The 14,340-nt window shown below is 46.2% G+C and overlaps 1 long non-coding RNA gene across 2 annotated transcripts in view; it reads left to right on the top strand.

The window, feature by feature from the left end:
* The window catches only part of LOC142742273 (uncharacterized), a 150,773-nt gene extending 137,416 nt beyond the window's left edge, over window positions 1–13,357 (top strand). For both annotated transcript variants that reach the window (XR_012881335.1, XR_012881336.1), the window contains one exon: window positions 12,913–13,357. This is a non-coding gene — a long non-coding RNA (uncharacterized LOC142742273). The remainder of the gene's footprint in view (window positions 1–12,912) is intronic.
* Window positions 13,358–14,340: the final 983 nt, after the last annotated feature.

Genomic DNA, 14,340 nt, shown 5'->3' with positions numbered 1-14,340 from the left:
TTCTCTGGTAAAACCTTCTGTGTTCCACAATTTTTTTTATTACAAATGAATTTCGGCAAAAAAAAGAGAAATTTTTAAATTTCCCCACTACTTTGCTTTATTTCCTGTGAAACGCCTAAAGGGTTAAAATACTTTCTGAATGCTGTTTTGAATACTTTGAGGGGTGCAGTTTTTAAAATGGGGTAATTTATTGGGGTATTCTAATATATAAGGCCCTCAAAACCACTTCAGAAATGAACTGGCCCCTGTAAAAATAGCCTTTTGACATTTTCTTGAAAATGTGAGAAATTGCTGCTAAAGTTCTAAGCCTTCTAACGTCCTAGAAAAATAAAAGGTTGTTCAAAAAACGATGCAAATATAAAGTACACATATGGGAAATGGTAACTAGTGATTATTTTGTGTGGTATTACGATCTGTTTTACAAGCAAATACATTTAAATTTAGAAAAATGCAAATTTTTGCACATTTTCTCTAAATTTTGGTGTTTTTCACGAATAAATATTGAATTTATCAACCAAATTTTTCCACTATCATAAAGTACAATATGTCACGAGAAAATCTCAGAATCGCTTGGATAGATAAAAGCATTCCGGAGTTATTACCACATAAAGTGACACATGTCAGATTTGAAAAAATCGGCTGTGCCACAAGGCCAAAACAGGCTGTGTCCTAAAGGGGATAACAGGATGAGAGTCCACAAGGCCAGGTCCAGGAACTTGTGGGGGCCCCATAGCAAAAGTCAAAATTGGGTCCCTTTAATCCCCCCATCCCCGTTTATCCTTCCCTTAAGGCCCAGGCCCCCAGCCCTTTATCCCCCACCCCCCACACACAAACAGCATAGGAAATAAAAAAAATGTCAGCGACACAGTGAATGACTATATAGTCACTCAATGTGTTGTCCTACTTTGCCTAAAGCACCTACCGTTCGCTTACCTCTCCTGCAGTAAATCCTGGCTGGAGATGAGAGGAGATGGGGCGAATGGCAGTGTAAAGGATCTGCCAGGCACAGCGGGGTTAACTCCCAGAACTAATCAGTCAGCACCTGAGAATACATCCCTGAGACTGACTCCTGCTTCCACCATTCAGGCTGGCAGGCTTAGGAGTGGGAGAGCCTATCGTAACCTGGCCAGACTCAGCTAGCTCCCGCCCTCGGTCTATTTAAGCCTGCACTTCCTGTCCCTCGGTGCTTGTTATTGCTTTTGTTTCTTTCCTTGTGGTTCCTGGCCCAGCTACAGCTCCTGCTATTTTTGATCCTGCTCCATACCGACCCTGGCTTACCGACTACTCTTCTGCTTTTCGTTTTGTACCTCGCACACTCCTGGCTTGACTCGGCTCGTTCACCACTCTGGTTGCTCACGGTGTTGCCGTGGGCAACGGCCCCTTTTCCTTGCTTGTGTTCCTTGTATGTTTGTCGTGTTTGTCGTGCACTTACTGAGCGCAGGGACTGCCGCCCAGTTGTACCCCGTCGCCTAGGGCGGGTCGTTGCAAGTAGGCAGGGACAGAGTGGCGGGTAGATTAGGGCTCACTTGTCCGTCTCCCTACCCCCTGCCATTACATAATAACAAGCCCATACCTAGTCTACCCCTGGTCCCTGACACCACTATGGATCCCCGTGAGACCCTGGCTCAGCAAATGCAGGGTCTCTCCCTACAGGTCCAGGCCCTGGCTCAGAGGGTCAACCAGCCTGATGCTACCCTGGTAGTTCCCCGCACCGCACCTCTTGAACCCCACCTCAAGTTGCCCGACCGGTTCTCAGGGGACCGGAGGACTTTTCTCTCCTTTCGGGAGAGTTGTAGGCTTTACTTTCGTTTAAAGCCTCATTCCTCAGGTTCTGAGAGCCAGCGGGTGGGTATAATTATGTCCCGGCTCCAGGAAGGGCCCCAAGAGTGGGCCTTCTCCTTGGCTCCTGACGCCCCTGAACTTTCCTCCGTTGATTGTTTCTTTTCTGCTCTCGGACTTATTTATGACGAGACTGACAGGACTGCCTTTGCCGAGAGTCAGCTGGTGACCTTACGTCAGGGTAAGAGACCTGTTGAGGAGTATTGCTCTGACTTTCGGAAGTGGTGCGTAGCTTCTCGGTGGAATGACCCTGCCTTAAGGTGCCAGTTTAGGTTGGGTCTGTCGAATGCCCTGAAAGACCTGCTAGTTAGCTATCCCTCTTCTGACTCCCTAGACCAGGTTATGGCTTTAGCGATACGACTTGACCGACGTCTCAGGGAACGACAACGTGAACGTTTATGTGTTTTCTCCTCCGACTCCCCCATGATGCCTCCCGAAGCTCCGTTGCTTCGTTACTCCCCGAAAGATTCAGAGATACCTATGCAACTCGGGGCCTCCGTGTCCCCCCAACAACGTAGAGAATTCCGCAGGAAGAATGGTCTCTGCTTCTACTGTGGGGACGACAAGCATCAAGTGAACAACTGTCCTAAGCGTAAGGTTGCAGCCAGAAAACTTCCGCGTCTAAGTGATCATCGGGGAGGTCACTTGGGCGCACAGGTATTTCCCGTAAATATGAAACGTACTAAGATCTTGCTTCCCTTTCAGGTCTCTTTTGGTGGTAGGTCTGCTACCGGCAGTGCTTTCGTGGATTCAGGGTCCTCTACTAATATCATGTCTGTGGAATTTGCTATGTCCCTTGCTATGCCTCTTATTGATTTGCCTAAACCTGTCCCGGTAGTGGGTATCGACGCCACTCCTCTTGCTAATGGTTATTTTACACAGCATACCCCTGTTTTTGAACTCCTTGTTGGCTCCATGCATTTGGAGCAATGCTCTGTACTGTTGATGCAGGGATTATCGTACGATTTGGTTCTAGGTCTTCCCTGGTTGCAGTTGCATAATCCTACGTTTGACTGGAATACTGGGGAGCTAACCAAATGGGGTAATGAATGTTGTACGTCATGTTTTTCTGTTAATTCTATTTCTCCCCCTAAGGAGGCGAATACGCTACCCGAGTTTGTTCAGGACTTCGCTGATGTTTTCTCTAGGGAGGCCTCCGAAGTGTTACCTCCTCATAGAGAATACGATTGCGCTATCGAGTTGGTACCAGGAGCTAAGCTTCCTAAGGGTAGGATATTTAATCTTTCTTGTCCCGAACGTGAAGCTATGAGAGTGTATATCCAGGAATCCCTGGCCAAGGGTTACATTCGTCCCTCTTCTTCTCCGGTAGGTGCTGGCTTCTTCTTCGTGGGGAAGAAGGATGGTGGTCTTAGGCCATGCATTGACTACCGTAGCCTGAATAAGGTCACGGTAAGGAACCAGTATCCCCTTCCTTTGATTCCTGATCTCTTTAATCAGGTTCAGGGGGCCCAATGGTTTTCTAAATTGGATCTACGGGGGGCGTATAACCTTATTCGCATCAAAGAGGGGGATGAGTGGAAGACTGCGTTTAACACGCCCGAAGGCCATTTCGAATACCTCGTCATGCCCTTTGGGTTGTGTAATGCCCCTGCGGTCTTCCAGAATTTCATAAATGAGATTTTGAGAAATTACCTGGGGATTTTTCTGGTAGTGTACCTTGATGACATACTGGTGTTTTCCAAGGACTGGTCCTCCCACGTGGAGCATGTCAGGAAGGTGCTCCAGGTCCTTCGGGAAAATAAACTGTTTGCCAAAACCGAAAAATGTGTGTTTGGGGTACAAGAGATTCCATTTTTGGGTCAAATCCTTACTCCTCATGAATTCCGCATGGACCCCGCCAAGGTTCAGGCTGTGGCGGAATGGGTCCAACCTGCCTCCCTGAAGGCGTTACAGTGTTTTTTGGGGTTTGCTAATTATTACAGGAGATTTATTGCTAACTTCTCGGTCATCGCTAAGCCCCTTACGGACCTCACTCGCAAAGGTGCTGATCTCCTCCACTGGCCTCCTGAGGCTGTCCAGGCTTTTGAGGTCCTTAAGAAGTGCTTTGTCTCGGCCCCGGTGCTGGTTCAGCCCAACCAAATGGAGCCATTTATCGTGGAAGTTGACGCATCTGAGGTGGGAGTGGGGGCTGTCTTGTCCCAGGGTACCAGGTCCCTCACCCATCTCCGCCCCTGTGCCTACTTCTCCAGGAAGTTTTCGCCAACTGAAAGTAACTATGATATTGGCAACCGCGAACTCTTAGCCATTAAATGGGCATTTGAAGAGTGGCGCCACTTCCTGGAGGGGGCTAGGCACCAGGTAACGGTCCTTACCGACCACAAGAATCTGGTTTTCCTAGAATCTGCCCGGAGGCTAAACCCGAGACAAGCTCGATGGGCGTTTTTTTTTTACCAGATTCAATTTTTTGGTTACCTATAGGGCTGGGTCTAAAAATATTAAGGCTGATGCACTGTCGCGTAGCTTCATGGCCAGCCCTCCTTCGGAGGAAGATCCTGCTTGTATTTTGCCTCCAGGTATAATCATTTCCTCGATCGATTCTGATTTAGTCTCTGAAATTGCTGCTGATCAAGGTTCAGCTCCCGGGAACCTTCCTGAGAACAAGCTGTTTGTTCCCCTGCAATTCCGGCTAAGGGTACTTAGGGAAAATCATGACTCCGCACTATCTGGCCATCCAGGCATCCTGGGTACCAAACACCTCATTACCAGAAATTATTGGTGGCCTGGGTTGCCTAAAGACGTTAAGGCCTACGTCGCCGCTTGTGAGGTTTGTGCTAGGTCCAAGACTCCCAGGTCCCGACCAGCGGGCTTACTGCGTTCGTTGCCCATTCCCCAGAGACCTTGGACACATATCTCCATGGATTTTATCACCGATTTGCCTCCATCCCAAGGCAAGTCGGTGGTGTGGGTGGTGGTGGACCGCTTCAGTAAGATGTGCCACTTTGTGCCCCTCAAGAAACTACCCAACGCCAAAACGTTGGCTACCTTGTTTGTCAAACACATCCTGCGTCTCCATGGGGTCCCTGTCAATATTGTTTCGGACAGAGGGGTACAATTTGTTTCATTGTTTTGGAGAGCCTTCTGTATGAAGTTGGGGATTGATCTGTCCTTCTCCTCTGCCTTCCATCCTGAAACCAATGGCCAAACGGAGAGGACTAATCAATCTCTAGAACAATATTTAAGGTGTTTTGTCTCTGACTGTCAATTTGATTGGGTCTCTTTCATTCCCCTCGCCGAATTTTCCCTTAATAACCGGGTCAGTAACTCGTCAGGGGTCTCTCCTTTTTTTTGTAATTTTGGGTTTAATCCACGGTTCTCCTCCGTTTCACCTGGTAGTTCCAACAATCCTGAGGTAGAGGTCGTTCATCGGGAACTGTGCACAGTCTGGGCCCAGGTTCAGAAAAACCTAGAGGTGTCCCAGAGCGTACAAAAAACTCAGGCTGATAAAAAACGTTCTGCTAACCCCCTGTTTATGGTCGGGGATCTGGTGTGGTTGTCGTCTAGGAACTTGCGTCTCAAGGTTCCGTCCAAGAAGTTTGCTCCCCGGTTTATTGGGCCGTATAAGGTCATTGAGGTCCTCAATCCTGTCTCCTTCCGGCTGGAGTTACCCCCGTCTTTTCGGATACACGACGTGTTTCATGCCTCCCTCCTCAAACGCTGCTCCCCGTCCTTGGCTCCCTCAAGGAGACCTCCTGTTCCCATCCTCACCCCGGAGGGGGTGGAATTCGAGGTGGCCAGGATTGTGGACAGCAAGATGGTCCAAGGCTCCCTCCAGTACCTGGTCCATTGGAGAGGATACGGGCCCGAGGAGAGGACTTGGGTACCCGCCCGGGATGTTCACGCTGGGGTATTGGTCAGGAGGTTCCACCTGCGTTTCCCCAGTAAGCCAGGTCCACTTAGAAAGGGTCCGGTGGCCCCTCATAAAAGGGGGGGTACTGTAAAGGATCTGCCAGGCACAGCGGGGTTAACTCCCAGAACTAATCAGTCAGCACCTGAGAATACATCCCTGAGACTGACTCCTGCTTCCACCATTCAGGCTGGCAGGCTTAGGAGTGGGAGAGCCTATCGTAACCTGGCCAGACTCAGCTAGCTCCCGCCCTCGGTCTATTTAAGCCTGCACTTCCTGTCCCTCTGTGCTTGTTATTGCTTTTGTTTCTTTCCTTGTGGTTCCTGGCCCAGCTACAGCTCCTGCTATTTTTGATCCTGCTCCATACCGACCCTGGCTTACCGACTACTCTTCTGCTTTTCGTTTTGTACCTCGCACACTCCTGGCTTGACTCGGCTCGTTCACCACTCTGGTTGCTCACGGTGTTGCCGTGGGCAACGGCCCCTTATCCTTGCTTGTGTTCCTTGTATGTTTGTCGTGTTTGTCGTGCACTTACTGAGCGCAGGGACCGCCGCCCAGTTGTACCCCGTCGCCTAGGGCGGGTCGTTGTAAGTAGGCAGGGACAGAGTGGCGGGTAGATTAGGGCTCACTTGTCCGTCTCCCTACCCCCTGCCATTACAGGCAGTGTCAAAAGGAGGAGGCGGAGCCATGGTGCCAATGGGGTGGGCTGGAAATGTAGAAAAACTCGCCTGGCCAATAAGCAGAGCCACTCTCTGCTTATTGGCTAGCTGCATTTTGTTAAAATTCTGGCCAAAGCCGTAGGCTCCCTGATGTATCACAGAGGCAGATGTAGAGACAGCCAGGCAGCAGAGGCAAGCAATTGTTGCAGCAGAGGTAAGCCAAAGTCCTCAGTTAAATAAAAGAGTTGACTGCTGTGGCATTCGCCCCATACAAGAGCGCCTCTGTCAGTTCAATAAAACAGCTGATTGCTAATCACACAGGTTCTCTGTATGGCTGCGGCTGCAACAGCATCAATCATCTGTTGGTAATGCGCTTCTCCAACTGTGTGTGCCGGGCTGCCTTAGAGGATGGCTGCGACACTGAGTGTGTGAGACTGTGACTACTTCGTCATGCTGGTGACATTCCCCCCACCCTCAGTCCTAATTGCACTCATAGCACATGCACCGTCTGCCCCCTTCTAGCTATGCCCCTTTGGTGAGGGGTGGGGGAGCATTGGCAAGAGTAATGTGAGTTATCAGGCTTATAGAAACAGTGACCGGTGACTGGGCTGCAGCTCCACTATATCTGTAACATGTCAGATAATGAACAACAACTTCCTGTTAATGAATTAAGAAGAAGTCTGCAGCACGGCTGAGCTTTTAATGGGAAAAGCTTTACAATGAGGATCTAAGTGTTGAGTTTTCTTTTTTTTCACTAGAAGTATACTTTAAAGAGGCTCTGACCCCAGTTTATTAATTTTCCATCTCCTACCTAATTTAATAGCCGCTATGATTCTGATAATTACAGTGTGATTTGTTTTAAAAAAACGTTTATTATTTGCAAAGTTATTAGCATTTTTCTAAATATGATAATGTGGCTCTAATAGCCAATTAGGAAGTGACTCGCTTTTCACTCTGGGCGGTGTAAAGTTTTCTGTATGACGCTGTCCAATCAGCATACAGCTTCTCCCCCTTCCCTGCCCAGCAACACAGCGTGATCATATAGTATACAGCTTCCATTCCCGACTGTGTATTCAACTGGCGATATCTCCGGTTGTGTCAGCTAGAACTGCGATCCTCTTAGATCCTCTTTCATGTGCCACCAGAACCGCTGTTCTAGGTGGTCTGCAGCCGGAGATATGGCTATTTGAAGTGATCCCCCTTCCCTCCAGCCTCAGTCTCTCACACTGTGTGAAGCAGGTTCATGCTGATAGGACAGCGTCAGAGGCTGTGGGGTTGCATTTGCATATTTAGACAAAAGCTCCTAACTTTTAAAATAACAAACTTTTGGAACACAATTTTCACTAGTATTATCAGTGTGACATCGCCAATCAGATTAGCTAGTAGGTAGGGCATTACTAAACTAGTGACAGAGTCTCTTAAATATCATTTGGTGTAATAGAAAAAGCAATGGATAATGATTGCCAACTCTTATTGGCAAGGGTGTACTTATCTATCATAGCGGTAGTCCAACTGACTGCTATAGTAAACTGTGAGAGTCCAATTGACTGCTATAGTGAACTGTGAGAGCCAGCTCTGGTTGGCTGCTTTCCCCTTCGCAGAACCAAACCATTGTTTGCAAAGAGGAAAAATGGTAAATGGTTCCTACTCTCCTGCAAGTGCAAGCTGTCCTGTCCTGGAATGAAAGGTGTACATTATAACCAAACTAGTAATTTATTCTGTTACTTGGCCTTTTAACAAGATATCAGAAACTAACATTGTAGGACTGCTATAAGAATTACAAAGGCTATCATAGTATAAAGACGGAGGCAGACAACAGTGGGCTCCATTCAAGAATACTATATGGGTCCCTTGCTCTCCAACAGCTTCCTGTCTATAGCAAACACTTAGAAATTAATTTCGCTGGTGGGTTGCAGTCCACCAGTAAGTGTGAGCCACGAAATTCATTAGTTCAATGTCCCCAATGTAATCTAATAGACCGTAAGAAGCATTATTTGCCTTTTAAAGTGGCAGTGGCCCCTTTTACCTATTGCAGCTACACAGGTTGTACTTATAGTTTGTACGCCGCTGAGTAAAGTCACTACACAAACATACTCAATATGCTTCAAGTTTTCAGCAAAACCTGTAGTGCACTGACTGGATTTCCTTTTTCTCAGTATGCTTTCCCCTACATACAGTTCCATCCGAATAATATTGTGGTTTTAAAATAATTGCATTTAAGTAATTGAACTCTTCTAGTACCCCAGGGAATTAAAGCAGGGTCATAACTCCACATATGGGCGTTTAATTGGCTAGCACCCTCAACGTCTGAACATAGCACCCCTTTGAACATTTTATAGCCCGCTCTGATGTTGGCTTGGCTCTAGCCAAAGGGGTCTTTTTTTCCAGAACTTCCTCCCATATGAGAGTTCTGCTTTGGCTCACGCAGGGTCTGCATGAGTCACAGTGCTGGTACTTGGCTAGCGATTAAAGGAGTACTAGTCCTGCCCATCACACCAGTCTCACCCTCCGAGGGAATAGCAGTCACCAACGACTGGGCTGCCTCTCACACCATTACACCGGAGGGACTGAAGTGGATGGCGAGAAAGGGAATAAGTATAGCTTTAGGCATACTTAATGAGCCGGATTTATAAAATAATTTGCACGAAAAGTAAACAGTGAATTTATTTAAAACACTTTCATCTATCTTATAGCTTGAGTGTCCTTTGTTAGTATTTGTTTCGGAGTGCACTTTGAAGTTCGGTGCCAATTATTAAGATTATTTCAAAATTAATAAATTCCACGGTTGAATAATGAGCAGGAAAATGCATTTAAAAAGAGGTTTGCTGAAAGCAGTGATCGTTACGGCCTTCATAACACCTTATGTCTCACCTAGAGCGAACAGAATATTGGAGGGCAAGAAACACAGGCGCCATTCAGCATAAACTAGTTACAGATGTGTCTGCTATGGGGGATTTCCCCACCCCCCTTAAACAGCAGGAAGTCTGAAGGGGGCCTTTTTTTTGCTAGTAAATGGTATACAGAATATGCCATCATAATAACCCTTTGCTGCCAGAAAAGCATGTGGCAGTAAAGAGGTTAAACTAACATGACAAACATGAAATACTCTGGAATTATGCTGCTATTTAAATCATAGGCATATTCCGTGCAGTTATTTTTCCCCATAAATTTGGTATGGTAACAATAAAAGGCTAGTTTAAAAGTCCTCAGTTAGCTTATAGCTGAAATTACCATATTGCAGTACCATTTTTGTTCCTTCTAAATTTGTATGTTACCAGTTGCAGTGACATTGGCACCTTGTACCTGAATACCCCTCTTTTAGCATGAGGATAGCAATATTAAAAGGCCGAGTTCCAACGTAGCATAAACGCTGCGGAATTCCTGCAATGGAATTCTGTGCGGAAATTCCACAGCATTTACAGTAAAGTGGATGAGACTTTGAAAATCTCATGTCCACGCTGCAAAAAAATATAAAATACAGTGAAAATATTAATAAATAGAGCTGTGGTGTGGAATTGAAATACACTTAGGCTGGATTCACACGAGCATGTTCGGTCCGTAAAGGATGGAACTTATTTCGGCCGCAAGTCCCGGACTGAACACACTGCAGGGAGCCGGGCTCCTAGCATCATAGTTATGTACGATGCTAGCAGTCCCTGCCTCTCCGTTGAACAGTAGTAATCATGTCTTCAGTACGGTACAGTTGTCCGGCAGCGAGGCAGGGACTCCTAGAGTCGTACATAACTATGATGATAGGAGCCCGGCTCCCTGCAGTGTGTTCGGTCTGGGACTTGCGGACGAAATACGTTCCGTCCTTTACGGACCGAACATGCTCATGTGAATCCAGCCTTATGATGCATTTTCGTTGCTTTTCTGTTGCGTGTTTTCCCCATTGAATTCAATGGGGATGCAAAACCTGCAACAGATAGCCAAGTGTTGTGACTTTTGCTGCAGAATTTCAGCGATTTTGCCGCAAAAAACAAAATTCAGAAAAAAATAAAATAATCATACTTACCCAGAACTCCCTACTTCTTCCTCTAGTCCGGCCTCCTGGGATGATGTTGCAGCCAATCACAGGCTGTAATTATCACATAGACTGCAGCATCATCCAGGGAGGCCGGACCGGACGGCAAAGCGGGGATGAGTCACCAAGACAACGGCCGGGGTAAGTACGACAGGTTTTTTTTCTACGCTGCTTTCCGTAATGGAAATTCTGGCCGAAATACTGTGTGGTGTGGTTGTTCAGACGGAACGTGCTGCGGGTTCCAGGTCGGATACACTGCGTAGATTTTACGCAGCATATCCAACCCGGCCTAAGGACTCAGTCACGCGGTAGATTTTGTTGCAGAAATTTCTGCAACAGAAGATCAGTTCCATTAATTTTACTGGAACGTGCAGAAATCCATGTACTTGCTGCAGAAAGAGCACCTTTTAGATGAGTGGAACTGATTTTTAGTCGCAGAAATTTCTGCAATAAAATCTGTTGCATGTGAATCCACCCTTAGGCCTCATTTACACGAGCGTGTGCGTTTTGCGCACGCAAAAAAACGCTGCGTTTTGCGTGCGCAAAAGGCAATTGACAGCTCCGTGTGTCATCCGTGTATGATGCGCGGCTGCGTGATTTTCGCGCAGCCGCCATCATAGAGATGAGGTAGTCGACGCCCGTCACTGTCCAAGGTGCTGAAAGAGCTAACTGATCGGCAGTAACTCTTTCAGCACCCTCGACAGTGAATGCCGATCACAATCTACACCAACCTGTGAATAAAAAAAGACGTTCACACTTACCATGAACTGCCTGCTTCCTCCAGTCCGGTCTCCCGGCCGTTGCCTTGGTGACGCGTCCCTCTCTTGTCATCCGGCCCCACCTCCCAGGATGACGCGGCAGGCCATGAGACCGCTGCAGCCTGTGATTGGCTGCAGCCTGTGCTTGGCCTGTGATTGGCTGCAGCTGTCACTTGGCCTGAATTGTCATCCCGGGAGGTCGGACTGGAGGAAGAAGCCGGGAGTTATCGGTAAGTCAGAACTTCTTTTTTTTTTTACACGTATATGTATATTGTGATCGAAAGTCACTGTCCATGGTGCTGAAACAGTTTAAGTCTTTCAGCACCGTGGGCAGTGACTGTCTCCTGACGTCGCGTACCCGAACATTTTTTGCCGGGTTCGGTTAAAACGAGTTCGGCCGAACCCGGTGAAGTTCGGTGCGCTCATCTCTAATTTGACACTCCGTTTGGATGTTTGTAACCAGAAAAGCACGTGGTGCTTTTCTGTTTACATTCATCCTTTTGACAGCTCTTGCGTGATTTTCGCGCATGCAACGCAGGACCGTCAGTGTGGCATGCGTTGTTTTCACGCACCCATTGAAGTCAATGGGTGCGTGTTGCGTGAAAAACGCAAGAATATAGAACATGTCGTGAGTTTTACGCAACGCACTCACGCTGCGCAAAATTCACGCATCGTCTAAACAGCCCCATAGACTATTATAGGTGCGTACGACACGCGTGAAAAGCACGCGCGTCGCACGCGCGTATAATACGCTCGTGTAAATGAGGCCTTAAAAGCATGTGATGGTTGGAGGGACCTGCTATAGATTTAGCATTAGGGCCCAAGAAAAGTTTTAGGTCTATATACTATTAATTGTTCATGATTGTAAACTAGGATCAGACTGAGTTAATTGAATGTGTTGTAACTGTGTCTCACTTTACTGCATTGGACAGTGAACGGGTTGGCATTGTCAGGAATTAATCTAGTGAGTATGAGGCTGGGTTCACACGAGCACATTAACGTCCGTAATGGACGGACGTATTTCGACCGGAAGTCCCGGACCGAACTCAGTGCAGGGAGCCGGGCTCCTAGCATCATAGTTATGTACGATGCTAGGAGTCCCTGCCTCTCCGTGGAACTACTGTCCCATACTGAAAACATAATTACAGTACGGGACAGTTGTCCTGCAGAGAGGCAGGGACTCCTAGCATCGTACATAACTATGATGCTAGGAGCCCGGCTCCCTGCACTGAGTTCGGTCCGGGACTTCCGGTCGAAATACGTCCGTCCATTACGGACGTTAATGTGCTCGTGTGAACCCAGCCTAAATCTTCAAACAACTGTGGGAAATAAGCAGAATTGTATATATTTTGAATTCACAACTAATTGCAAAATTGATTAAAATTTAGAGGAATTGACATAGTTTACGTAGGATCAAAAGGAGGAAATCTAGGTAAAAAATAATCACAAATGGAAAGTAGATGGATATTTAACCCTCAAGGCTTCTTTTACACGTCGCATGAAAACGAGTGCCAATCAACGAGACAGCTTGATGATCAGCTCTCGTTACGGCTGGGTTCACACTGTGCATTTTTGTTGCGTTTTTAACATGCAGTATTTTGTTTTGGTAGATAAAATTCCATGTCTCCCAATGGGAGCTCATGAACCAAAGCAAAAAAACGCATGTTAAAAAGGCAATGTGAACCCAGCCTTAAGATTTCTTGCAGTAATTTTTATTGGTGGGGAAGTTTTGATTTGGTATTAATATATTCTATCCTTGAATTGTAGATCTGAGATTTTTATTTGTTTGACTGGGTGAAGTTCCCACAAGACAAAAGATATGGAGGTCCTGATGGTTGAAGTCTTTTTTAAACGACAGAAGAAATGGAGGTGGAGAATATCTATAAGAGGGTGTGGAAGATTTTCGGTTTGGAATAATAGACTGTTGAGCCTGCGAACTGTGTTTTTTTTTTTTTTTTTTTTTTTACTTTTAGTAATATTATATTTGGGCCACCTTGTTTGGTATATTTTTGCACTGTCTGCATTTTAAGCTATTGTAATTTGGGCACTTTACATTTTCAAATTAACATTGTTTTATGAATCAAGACTTTTTATAATATATGGTATTTACGCCACTTACGATTAGATCTGCAATAGCTAATAAGCCAATGCTAGTGAGCACTGTAGCACCTTTACTAGCTAGTATATCTTATTAAAAAAAAGAGTGAAAATTGGTCTGCACTGAAATATGAAGATTTTTTTTGCATGGCATTTTACTTGCATAAGTGTCACTGATATGTAATACAATGTGTCTCAGAACCTACCTGAGAGTTGAGGGTCGGGGCTCTGTAACCAGCTAAGTTTGGGAGTTAGGGGGCAGGACCCAGGAGGAAGGGCAGAAACAGGGGCTTAATATGTAGCATCTAAGATTTGTCTGCATTGACCTGGCACGTCCATGCATTACATTGACAGCACATTGATTTATATTACTGTGTAATGCTTAATTTCTCCTGTGACAGCGCTGTAGGGAAATGATAGATTATAGCTGAACGCTGGGAGTACAAGAAGCGGGAGGGACACCCTGTGATCAGCGTATTGTCTGGGGACCCTTCTATCAAAAACTGAGCGTCCTTAATGGACAACCCTTTTAGCTTTATAGTTGACCCACCAAGAAGTACAATCTGACCAAAGAAGAATGTGCAACCCAAGAATTTCCTTCTTGTTGCATTCTGATGGTCTATTAATTATCTCTTGAAAACCCCTTACATTTCTGATTTAACATAGAAAATACAGATAATTTAATTTGTGGTTCATATAGTTTACTTACAAGGAGGTGGTGTACGTTTTATATCTCGTCTTTAGGCATGTTGGAGGTATACACCGTGTCTATTCCCCGACGTATGCCACTGTATGTCATACAGTGGTAGAAGTCGACCAATCACTCCTATTGTAAAAAAAAACATTTACTGGATGGCATGTTTTTTCACTTTATCCCACTGCATAGAAAAGAGTGGTAGGCCACTCTTTTCTATACAGTAAAAAAAAAAAAAGTATGTCTATGAATATCAGCCCAGCGTATGCCAAAAAGACACTCTTTTGGCATATGCTGTGTGCATGGGGGCCTATGGGCACGTCGGAGTATACATTGGGGAATATTGCAAACGTATACGGGCGGATTCACACGAACGTGAATTGCGTCCGTGCAGGCCGCGTGGT

Source organism: Rhinoderma darwinii, chromosome 2 (assembly GCF_050947455.1).
Source record: "Rhinoderma darwinii isolate aRhiDar2 chromosome 2, aRhiDar2.hap1, whole genome shotgun sequence".
NCBI classification, from domain to species: domain Eukaryota; kingdom Metazoa; phylum Chordata; class Amphibia; order Anura; family Rhinodermatidae; genus Rhinoderma; species Rhinoderma darwinii.
The sequence above is the reverse complement of the archived record's forward strand: the minus strand, read 5'-3'. Positions and strand labels throughout refer to the sequence as shown.